This window comes from Thalassophryne amazonica, chromosome 11 (genome assembly GCF_902500255.1).
Source record: "Thalassophryne amazonica chromosome 11, fThaAma1.1, whole genome shotgun sequence".
Lineage (NCBI taxonomy): Eukaryota > Metazoa > Chordata > Actinopteri > Batrachoidiformes > Batrachoididae > Thalassophryne > Thalassophryne amazonica.
Genome location: NC_047113.1, coordinates 34,269,837 through 34,281,221, shown reverse-complemented (window position 1 = coordinate 34,281,221; position 11,385 = coordinate 34,269,837).

Below are 11,385 nucleotides of genomic sequence, written 5' to 3'. Positions count from 1 at the left end.
GTCATAGACTGGATGTTGTGTGGGCCGCTGAAGAGGAGGTACTGCTGGCCCACCACCAAAGGGCGCCCTGCCTGAAGTGCGGGCTTCAGGCACGAGAGGGCGCTGCCGCCTCAGGAACAAGCCGTGGTGACAGCTGTCACCCATCATCCGTGACAGCTGTCACTAATCATCCAGATCTGGTATAAAAGCAGGAAGACACCTCCACCACACTGCCGAGATATCATCTTCTATCAGAGGTAATACGCTCAGCCTTTTTGTGAGATTTGTAAATCTGTTATTATGTTGTGTTTGCAGGAGGACCGGTCGTTTTTGTGGAGGCTGTGCAAGAGGGCGCTCTTTTTCTTCTGAGACCGCTGCAACGTGTTGAGTGAGAGGTGGAGGTGTAATTCCCTCCAGGATTGTTACTGGGTGTTCACACACCCACCCTTTGACTGTCTTTTGCTTTTTGCCAGCAGTACCAGATCCGACACGCCGTGAAGGTGGCCACCTGGGGACTCCGGGACTTGGCGGCTCCAGTATTCCTCGGGTTCGGTGGTGGTGGAAATCGTGTGGTTCCGGTTCGTTTCCAGACGGGCGTCTCCTATCGTCGAGCCTGCCCACACGACACCTTTATTGATTGACTGTTGCACATTCTGAATCTGCTGTGTTTGGTTGTGTATTTCACAACAGTAAAGTGTTATAATTTGACTCCTTCCATTGTCCGTGTCACTACACTTTCCCAACACTGGAGGTCTGTTCAGTTTGTACTCCGCCTCCCACCCAGTGACCTTTGAACAGGCTGCAGCCCCAACCCGAATAATAATAATAATAATGATAATAATAATGATATTACTACTACTAATAATAATAACAACAGGAAATACAAATTTTACAAATTGTGTATGTGTGTGTGTGTGTGTGAGAGAGACGGGGGGTTCACATCGAAAGTCCAGAAATATTATTTTGGACCTCAACAAATATACAAACAATTATTATATTATATTATATTAATTTATGTAATTGATGGGTCGAGATACAGATTTTCAGTTTTAGTTTTGGGGTGTTTACATCCACATTTCCAACACTGCAGCTTCTCTCCCCCTGCCATCCTCTCATTACCCCATCCCCGTAGAGACGGTGCCTGCTCCCAGACTACCAATAACCAGCAAAAATCTATTTAAGCATAAAAATTCAAAAAGAAAAAATAATATAGCACCTTCAACTGCACCACAGACTAAAACAGTTAAATGTGGTCTATTAAACATTAGGTCTCTCTCTTCTAAGTCCCTGTTGGTAAATGATATAATAATTGATCAACATATTGATTTATTCTGCCTTACAGAAACCTGGTTACAGCAGGATGAATATGTTAGTTTAAATGAGTCAACACCCCCGAGTCACACTAACTGTCAGAATGCTCGTAGCACGGGCCGGGGCGGAGGATTAGCAGCAATCTTCCATTCCAGCTTATTAATTAATCAAAAACCCAGACAGAGCTTTAATTCATTTGAAAGCTTGACTCTTAGTCTTGTCCATCCAAATTGGAAGTCCCAAAAACCAGTTTTATTTGTTATTATCTATCGTCCACCTGGTCGTTACTGTGAGTTTCTCTGTGAATTTTCAGACCTTTTGTCTGACTTAGTGCTTAGCTCAGATAAGATAATTATAGTGGGCGATTTAACATCCACACAGATGCTGAGAATGACAGCCTCAACACTGCATTTAATCTATTATTAGACTCTATTGGCTTTGCTCAAAAAGTAAATGAGTCCACCCATCACTTTAATCATATCTTAGATCTTGTTCTGACTTATGGTATGGAAATAGAAGACTTAACAGTATTCCCTGAAAACTCCCTTCTGTCTGATCATTTCTTAATAACATTTACATTTACTCTGATGGACTACCCAGCAGTGGGGAATAAGTTTCATTACACTAGAAGTCTTCAGAAAGCGCTGTAACTAGGTTTAAGGATATGATTCCTTCTTTATGTTCTCTAATGCCATATACCAACACAGTGCAGAGTAGCTACCTAAACTCTGTAAGTGAGATAGAGTATCTCGTCAATAGTTTTACACCCTCATTGAAGACAACTTTGGATGCTGTAGCTCCTCTAAAAAAGAGAGCTTTAAATCAGAAGTGCCTGACTCCGTGGTATAACTCACAAACTCGTAGCTTAAAGCAGATAACCCGTAAGTTGGAGAGGAAATGGCGTCTCACTAATTTAGAAGATCTTCACTTAGCCTGGAAAAAGAGTCTGTTGCTCTATAAAAAAGCCCTCCGTAAAGCTAGGACATCTTTCTACTCATCACTAATTGAAGAAAATAAGAACAACCCCAGGTTTCTTTTCAGCACTGTAGCCAGGCTGACAAAGAGTCAGAGCTCTATTGAGCTGAGTATTCCATTAACTTTAACTAGTAATGACTTCATGACTTTCTTTGCTAACAAAATTTTAACTATTAGAGAAAAAATTACTCATAACCATCCCAAAGACGTATCGTTATCTTTGGCTGCTTTCAGTGATGCCGGTATTTGGTTAGACTCTTTCTCTCCGATTGTTCTGTCTGAGTTATTTTCATTAGTTACTTCATCCAAACCATCAACATGTTTATTAGACCCCATTCCTACCAGGCTGCTCAAGGAAGCCCTACCATTATTTAATGCTTCGATCTTAAATATGATCAATCTATCTTTGTTAGTTGGCTATGTACCACAGGCTTTTAAGGTGGCAGTAATTAAACCATTACTTAAAAAGCCATCACTTGACCCAGCTATCTTAGCTAATTATAGGCCAATCTCCAACCTTCCTTTTCTCTCAAAAATTCTTGAAAGGGTAGTTGTAAAACAGCTAACTGATCATCTGCAGAGGAATGGTCTATTTGAAGAGTTTCAGTCAGGTTTTAGAATTCATCATAGTACAGAAACAGCATTAGTGAAGGTTACAAATGATCTTCTTATGGCCTCGGACAGTGGACTCATCTCTGTGCTTGTTCTGTTAGACCTCAGTGCTGCTTTTGATACTGTTGACCATAAAATTTTATTACAGAGATTAGAGCATGCCATAGGTATTAAAGGCACTGCGCTGCGGTGGTTTGAATCATATTTGTCTAATAGATTACAATTTGTTCATGTAAATGGGGAATCTTCTTCACAGACTAAAGTTAATTATGGAGTTCCACAAGGTTCTGTGCTAGGACCAATTTTATTCAATTTATACATGCTTCCCTTAGGCAGTATTATTAGACGGTATTGCTTAAATTTTCATTGTTACGCAGATGATACCCAGCTTTATCTATCCATGAAGCCAGAGGACACACACCAATTAGCTAAACTGCAGGATTGTCTTACAGACATAAAGACATGGATGACCTCTAATTTCCTGCTTTTAAACTCAGATAAAACTGAAGTTATTGTACTTGGCCCCACAAATCTTAGAAACATGGTGTCTAACCAGATCCTTACTCTGGATGGCATTACCCTGACCTCTAGTAATACTGTGAGAAATCTTGGAGTCATTTTTGATCAGGATATGTCATTCAAAGCGCATATTAAACAAATATGTAGGACTGCTTTTTTGCATTTACGCAATATCTCTAAAATCAGAAAGGTCTTGTCTCAGAGTGATGCTGAAAAACTAATTCATGCATTTATTTCCTCTAGGCTGGATTATTGTAATTCATTATTATCAGGTTGTCCTAAAAGTTCCCTAAAAAGCCTTCAGTTAATTCAAAATGCTGCAGCTAGAGTACTGACGGGGACTAGAAGGAGAGAGCACATCTCACCCATATTGGCCTCTCTTCATTGGCTTCCTGTTAATTCTAGAATAGAATTTAAAATTCTTCTTCTTACTTATAAGGTTTTGAATAATCAGGTCCCATCTTATCTTAGGGACCTCGTAGTACCATATCACCCCAATAGAGCGCTTTGCTCTCAGACTGCAGGCTTACTTGTAGTTCCTAGGGTTTGTAAGAGTAGAATGGGAGGCAGAGCCTTCAGCTTTCAGGCTCCTCTCCTGTGGAACCAGCTCCCAATTCAGATCAGGGAGACAGACACCCTCTCTACTTTTAAGATTAGGCTTAAAACTTTCCTTTTTGCTAAAGCTTATAGTTAGGGCTGGATCGGGTGACCCTGAACCATCCCTTAGTTATGCTGCTATAGACGTAGACTGCTGGGGGGTTCCCATGATGCACTGTTTCTTTCTCTTTTTGCTCTGTATGCACCACTCTGCATTTAATCATTAGTGATCGATCTCTGCTCCCCTCCACAGCATGTCTTTTTCCTGGTTCTCTCCCTCAGCCCCAACCAGTCCCAGCAGAAGACTGCCCCTCCCTGAGCCTGGTTCTGCTGGAGGTTTCTTCCTGTTAAAAGGGAGTTTTTCCTTCCCACTGTAGCCAAGTGCTTGCTCACAGGGGGTCGTTTTGACCGTTGGGGTTTTACATAATTATTGTATGGCCTTGCCTTACAATATAAAGCGCCTTGGGGCAACTGTTTGTTGTGATTTGGCGCTATATAAAAAAATTGATTGATTGATTGATAGCTTAGGGGAGGTGATGGTCTAGTGGTTAAAGCATTGGGCTTGAGACCAGAGGATCCTTGGTTCAAATCCCAGCCTGACTGTGCCATGCTCATGCTCCCTTGAAGCATTTACCCAAAAAAAGTCTGAAGGACCTAAATGACATGGTGAGATGCAGAAGAGCTGTGCTCATTCATATCCGTGACATATACATACTATTATTATAATAATAACAATAATAATATAATCATCATCATGTGGCCCTGCCATAGACCTGAGGTCTGTCCAGTTTGTACTCTGCCTCTCGCCCCCACTGACTGCTGGGACAGAGTGCAGCCCCCTGACCCGAATAATAATAATAGTAATAATAATGATAATACCACCAATCATGTATACGTATTATAGTTGTTCACCCTGTTGGGAAAGTGTAGTGACACGGACCCACAACAGGGGGCGTAAATGAATGGTCAACAGATGAGCCAAAAGGTAACAATTTAATGTTGTGAATGTGCACAACAAAATACAGACAATCACAGAATTTGATATCAGTCAATATACAGAGGTGACGTGTGGGCAGGCTCGAGGATAGAAGCCGTCTGTCCAGAGAAGAGTCGGGACACACACGATTTCCACTGCCAACGGATCTGAAATACGCCGGAGTCGCCAAGTCCTGAGTCCAGGTGGCCACCGTCTCCAGCTGTCAGATCTGGTACTGCTGGCAGGAGGCAGAAAAACAGTTAAGGGTGAGTGTGAGAAAACACACCCAGTAAACAGTCAGCAATATGAGTCTCTCCTTTTTTCTTGTGGGAAAAACACCTCCACCTCCAAAACAAGAACACAGTTATGCATAGTCTGAGTCACTACTTATCGGAGTTCGGAGTTCGGAGTGAAAGGCGTCACTCCTCCACCATCCGCGAACCCAGCCTCCAGCTTCAAGTAGCGAGAATCAGGACACCTGCAAACAGTTCAGAAGAGAATCACGTGCGTTGGGCACCAAACACGGCTGAGAGTATAACCTACAGGGTAGTCGATATCTCGGCAGTGAGGTGGAGAAGCTGCCCGGCTTATATGGTGGTGGTGGTTGATGAGTGACAGCTGGCGTTGATGATGAGTGACAGCTGCCACTCCTGGTTGCTCCTGGGGCGGATTCGCCCTCTCGTGCCTGAAGCCCGCACTTCAGGCAGGGCGCCCTCTGGTGGTGGCCAGCAGTACCTCCTCTTCAGCGGCCCACACAACACACCCCTTACAACAAGAAATATAATTTTAAAAAGTGTGTGTGTGTGTGTGTGTGTGTGTGTGTGTGTGTCTGTGTATTTGTGTGTGGTGGAGGGCGGGGCCTGTATCTAAAAATCTTAAAGCATCATAATTTCATAAACAAGACTTTGCAATACTTGTACAGTTACGTATTCTTGTCAGTTTGATTCTTTAGAAGCGAAAAGTCCTGAAAAAAAGAAACCACTTGGTGGTTAAATGCTGCTGGTGCAGACACAACACAGCCACACCTTAAAGGACCAGGACATTTTGTGTTTGATCCAAAAATATAAAAGTGTGGCAGCACAGTGGCTTAGTCGGTAGCACTGTCTCAGTTTTGCTTCCAACTTGCTTCTTTCCATGTGGAGTTTGCACAGCCCAGTCTCACGTTTTTTTATTTGTACTCCCTTAACGAAATGAGTCAAATTTTCGTTACGGGTTTTTTTTTTAACTCACTATTACTAACCCTACTCCTACCCCAAACCCTAACCTTAACCATAACCTAACATATTACTCCTTCCCCTAACCATAACCACCCCAGAACCAGGTTGAAACAGCAGGAGGAAACTGGAGCACCTGGAGGAACGCATCATGCAAACTCAACCTGGTCTCACAGCAACTCGTGATTCAGCAGCACGAAATGTACATTAATCTATTGGTTTGTGATATTGTGACGAAAAGTTCCTCATTTTCATTACGGCAGCACAAATTCATTCTAATTCATTCCGTGATGGCTGCAAGAAATTAAAAGTGAAGCGGGGGGTCCGAATAAAATCCAAATAGAGAAAACTTTTTTCTTTTTACTGTGAAAACCACAAACATGTTTAACCAACCATTTTTATAACTTAGAATGCAAATATAAATTGTAAATTTCAAAAACATATGTACAAATGTAGCAAACAACAAAGTTATATACAACTACTCGTATTTACATTAAAATACAGGAAATGCTTCAGGCATTGTACAACTATTTACAAAGCAATATGATGCCATACAAATTATTTATGCCACTCAAAAAACAATTCCTGTCCAACACAAGACAGAATGAACACAGTCCTGACCCACAAGAGTAGTGTCATTCCTCCTGTTGTCCACCTGAAGGCAGTGTTGGCATTTTAGTCCGTCTTTGGTGGCATTTTGGCTAAATCACTTCAACAACAACCCCACATGGGTGGTACACACACACACACACACACACACACACACACACACACACACACACACACACACACACACACACATATATATATATATATATATATATATGGAATCATAATGAACAATCATGATTGTTCATCATGATTCATGTTTTACTGGGCCTATCAACAAAATTTAAAAACTGGTACATAGTTTGAAGTCCACACTTTCCATGCACATTCAAACAGAGGCTCAGAGTCCGGTGGATTGGTGACACAACCGCTTAATTCAGTCATATGACTTTATGTGGAGATGCATCAGACAACTCCAGAGGGTTAAATGTGTTGAAAAGACGTCCTTTTGGAAACCAGATTTTACCAACCACTGAAAAATGAATTTGGAGAAATTTCACTGTAATAATCTATTGTTTGTCTATTTGCAGCCCTTTGACTGACTGACGCCCTGTCCAGGGTGTACCCCGCATCACACCCTATGACTGCTGGGATAGGCTCCAGCTCCCCCGACCCTATATTCGAGTAAGCGGGTATAGAAAATGGATGAATGGATAATCCTTATCGCCTCTGTTTAACGTTTCATCTGAAAGAATGACACATTTGATGAAACAAATGTGCATTTTGTGACACATTGACAATATAACTGCATTTTTGCTGATTTAAAAGTGGGTGAAAAATAGGATCTGAGCTTTGACTGAGCACTGCTTTAAGACAACTGTTGATGAAATAACTGACAATACACCTTATTATCCAGGAATCAAACAGCTTTATTTAATGTCTGCAGTTTTTGCTTTGATTTTCTCATTTGCACAGAAACCTTAATTAATGTGAAATATTCATGTACTGCTGTCCAAAAAGTTCAGTGAAAAAGATCATTCTTTATATCATGAAATATATATACATTGTATAGACATCCAGATATAGAAAATCCTGAAATCATAGAAATATGCTAGCTGATTATCTTTCACAAAATTAGCTTATATGTTATAAAATCACACATTTGGCAGTGTAAGCTGACTGCTACTTATAAACACAAGTGAAGCAGTGTCTGATGCTGATCTTAAGTAGATAGGAAAGAAGAATAAGTGTCACATGAAAACTTTCATTTATCAAATATGAAACGGACCTGTTATAGATCAAGAGTCGGCCCATTCCTTAGGCATTACAGACAAATACGAGGGGTTGACAATGAATCATAGGGGCACTATACATATATATATATATATATATATATATATATATATATATATATATATATATATATATATATATATATATATATATATATATATATATATATATATATACGAGGTCTGTCAATAAAGTATAGGTCCTTTTTATTTTTTTCAAAAACTATATGAGAAGTTTCAGAAAAAGTCAGTTTCAGCATTTTATCTGGATATTCCACTGTTAAAGGAGATGTTTTTAATGAAAGATGTGCGGACGGATTGCAGCGTCGGCTCGCAGCCGCCGCGACACTCCGCCACAGGAAAAACACCTCTGTTGGAAGCCTTAAGGACAAGTTGGAACATGTCCAGCTGTTAAACAATTTCTCATATACTCACTCCACTGAAAGCCATCAAAAGCCGCCTGGATTTTACAAATGGTTATCAACATGGAGGTGTTTTTCCTGTGCCGCCGCACCGCGCCGGCTGCATCCCGACGCGCGGACCCGTCTGCACATCTTTCATTAAAAAAATCTCCTTTAACAGTGGAATATCCAGATAAAATGCTGAAACCGACTTCTTCTGAAACTTCTGTTCTCTCACGACGTCCTGGATCAATAGAGCCTGAAATGTGGAGGTTTTCAGCTTGAACAGGCTGACGACGGCGGCTGAGAGCGCTGAGCGACGTCTCGCACCGTGGGAAGTCCTTAAAGCGACAGAATCACCTCAAAATCTCTCATCAGCCGTTAAAATTTTCACTGAAAACCAGCTTAATTTTTCGAACCGTGTCCACTTCGATGTGTCTCACAGGTTTAGAAAAAATTTTGATCAAACAACGCGCCAGTCTCTCAGCAAGCAGGCGTGGAAAAACTCACGCATGCGCACGAGGGTTCAAGCATGTCTGACGTAAAAAACATATGAATGAAATCCATATAGTTTTTGAAAAAAATAAAAAGGACCGTTACTTTATTGACAGCCCTCGTATATATTATATATATATATATATATATTATATATATATATATATATATATATATATATATATATGCTAGTTTCTGATTTAATAGATTCTGCTTATGTCTTCTTAAAGAATTATGTACTTGCAAGGGTTTTTTTGTAATGTTAATATATATATATATATATATATATATATATATATATATATATATATATATATATATATATATATATATATATATATATATATATATATATATATATATCATTCATGTGTCATATCAAATTCTTCCACAACTGGATTTGGTAACAGTAACTCCTTAAGCAGGTTTGTTCACAAGGTTTGTTTTTCATTTTGACATCACAATCGCTTACCTAAACAACTTTAACAAGCTCACTACAAGAGCCATTATTAAACATTCTCAAATAACAGTAAATAAACAATTACTTATCATTGCAGTTCTCCCAGAATCCTTTGTACTTCTGTGAACTACTGCTACTGGCATGAAGCAAATTGTTTGCTTCCTACAATTTTATTTTAGTATTTAAAGATCAAGAAAGATTTTATTTTAATAAAGAGAGCAGTGTGGTTTACATTAGTCTTCCTCATCCTCATAACAGTGTGCAGCAGCTGCAGATGTTGCATCACAATTCTTGAGGTCCAAGCATACAGGGATAGCTGGGTGTGAATCACTCTACTGTATTGTCAGGGTTTATTTGTTTGATTCTGGTCATCAAACAGTGAAAGATATTTATTGAAACTCTTAAAATCTCAATAACTACTTCCCTCATCCCTTGATGGGTATCATTGAGGATCTTCTGGAGACTGACTCATTTAAAAAGATGGCACTGTTCATTGTGCCAATATTTATCATTACTCATTGTGCTTTTAATAACATTATTTTCAAATAAAATCATTTCTTAAACAGATTTGGTATTCTGAAAATATTTCAGGGTCTTCTTATATTGTGCCCAATAGTGTAATAGGCTACATGCCATCATATCAAACAGACCAATGAATATATGGAAGAAAAATTTGAGTAAGAAAAATGTGGAAAAAGACAGAGGAAGCAATACGAGGACCGATGGTAAAAGATAATGACACATAGTCAAACAATATGCGAACTTGGGTCTGTGGTACAGAAATATACATTTTAGAACTTAACGTTTAAAAATTGTAAAATTTGAGCTTCAGTATGTCAGTATGAATTATAAATTCAACAGTTGTATTTTTACCCAAGGCAATCAAATATGGCCATTTGATATTGCAATGGCTGTGCATCCACCCGTCTGTCTGTCTGTCTGTGCACAGCATAGGTCCAGTCCTATTATGGCCAGAGTCTTGAAATTCACAGAGAACATTCTTTGGACACAGACCTTGGACAAGTTCAAAGGTGGCTAACCTTGGCCTATTATATGAGGTATTTTAAGAGCTTAAAATGTCACATTCTGGTTCATATTTTTATGCTATGAATCATGGAAATCCATTTTTTGGAGGGGCGGGGGTGACAGCCAATCAGAGGAGAGTCACTGGCTGGTCTCTCTCTGGCGCTCCAAAACCGCTTTGTTTATGTGTAAGTATAACATCTTGGTGATGTCACTGGCTGGTCTAGCTAGCTATTAACTCTGTTTCATTTGTGTGTAATTATAGCATCTTTCTCATATGTTATGTAAAAGCTACAGACAAATAAACACTTCTAAGACTGAAAATGCTGTTTTTGTAATCTGATAACATACCTGGAGTGATTTACAAGGCATCTCAAGGCTAACTTCCATTGTTATCAAAAGCTCATGTATGTGCACACGCATGTCATAGAGCAATTCGTGACATTCGTGAGACTGAAGTGAATGATGATAAAAACGTAATAGCATGTCATATTACTGCAATACTCTGGCATGCTGTACACAGCAGGAACATTTTAATTGAAAAAACGTACACTTTATCTGGCATGCAGTGCACGCTGGCCCATTTGGATTGTATTTAAAGTGCACCCTAGACAGCTGCTACTATGTAGTAAGTAAAGTGTGATGCTTGCTACCTGACCTGAGTATCACGTGAACTGCTAAATTAAGGGTTCCAGTGAGCGGGTCGTGATTTAATATATAAGGCTGACCGTGTGTGTCTGTGTGTTTGTGCACATACGCTATATATATATATATATATATATTAGGTGGGACAAATTCACTGTCAAGTCATTCTCAAGACATGAATCGGCAAGTCACAAGTCAAGTTTCAAGTCAGCTTGCAAACAACTGGTGGTCATTATGACTTGGGACCTGACTTGAGACTTGTGACTTGCCGATTCATGACTTGCTAGTGACTTCGTTTATATATATATATATATATATATATATATATATATATATA